Source organism: Dendroctonus ponderosae, unplaced genomic scaffold, assembly GCF_020466585.1.
Source record: "Dendroctonus ponderosae isolate FM_Combo_2020 unplaced genomic scaffold, Dpon_F_20191213v2 Dpon_F_20191213_1, whole genome shotgun sequence".
Lineage (NCBI taxonomy): Eukaryota > Metazoa > Arthropoda > Insecta > Coleoptera > Curculionidae > Dendroctonus > Dendroctonus ponderosae.
The window spans coordinates 20,277,534-20,278,964 of record NW_026017110.1 but is presented as its reverse complement, the minus strand read 5'-3'; the positions used below and the strand labels follow the sequence as shown (position 1 = coordinate 20,278,964).

At 30.5% G+C, this 1,431-nt stretch overlaps 1 protein-coding gene across 1 annotated transcript in view; it reads left to right on the top strand.

Annotated features, from left to right (window-relative positions):
* LOC109542198 (headcase protein) overlaps positions 1-1,431 on the top strand; it is a gene marked incomplete at its 5' end in the record, with an annotated part of 154,650 nt that overhangs the window by 39,317 nt on the left and 113,902 nt on the right.

Below are 1,431 nucleotides of genomic sequence, written 5' to 3'. Positions count from 1 at the left end.
TTAATTATGATTTGTTTCATTATCACATACAGAATTGGCGCATCAAACCGACTTGATCGCTTGTGACTCACAGAACTACATTACAATTACAATCTACAACAATTACAATCTAAATTTTATTTAGTAATGGCAAATATTGATTATTTTCTTGGTGTATGTTGCAGTACACGATTGATTCAATATGTAAGTGTGGCAGACAAAAATGAGCCTTAATATTTATTATCGGGCTGGCCTTAACATTATTTAGACAGGAAGGCCTAATCCACACAATATATTTGCGAACCGAAACGGGTCAAGGCTGACGCATAAATTGACCTGACTTAATGCATTTTGCAGTTGCACTTACCCAAATGGCATCAATTGAAATTAATTTCTTTTCTTCCAAGGCAACATGGAAATAATAATGAGTTTCATCAGTTTTTTTATATTTCTCTTTTTGTCATAACTTTGCGAGCCTGCTAGCTTAAAAGCTTACCTAAAGCTCTTTTTTGCATGCATGAAAAATAATGGTGGTTTATTATGAACGTGTATAGTTAAAACCCATCAATTTTCTCATTGAGTATTTGAATGATTTCAGCTACGTTCGTATACGTAGGCAAACTTTCATCGGTGATAATTATCAAAAGGAAAGACACATTAATGTTTAAGTCCGATAAAACCACAGTCAAGTGAAAAACAACTTCATTAACTCAGTGTGTCATTGCCACATCCACGCAATATAAATATCAGATTTGTTTTCATTGCATACGAACAGAAATCGCGGTAAACAATATGCGATTTCAGTAATTAGAACTTGACATTTGATTTGTTTTTCTAATTGGTCATGCTCATTAAATTCCCATACGATTTCTTGTATAAATGCATCTGGGACAGACTTTTTATTCGCATTTTTATGGAACTTATTATTTATTGTAGGTATAGTTCAGGTTACATAAGTCGAATTGCTTGCATTAGTGGTTGAATAATTTCCATAATCGAGATATTACTAGCTTGTCGAATTACATATTGTCAAAGAAAGATTATTTTTCTTGGGTGCATAGTTTGGCATAGAAAACAGGGTGGGAGAACAGCAACCATCTCCAATAGTGATATCCAACAATTTTTTTAAAAAATTTGCAATTATCAGTACCTTGAATATAATTGATAAATAATTTAATTTAAAAAGAAAATGTACACATTATTTTTAACAAAAATTCAATTTCATTAAAAAAAATGTTGCTATAAAAAATATCAAGCTTGAATTACTCTAAATATTATTATTAGCTTGCATTAATCTTTTAATACACCACTGCATTTTAGATTAAAAATAATTTTTGTAAACTATTTTATACAGTGTCAAATCAAAATCAATTCCTGGGCTTCAGTCATTTATTGTCTATTTATCAATTAAAAAACGTTTCGGTGTTTTCCACCATCATCAGTTTCAATGTG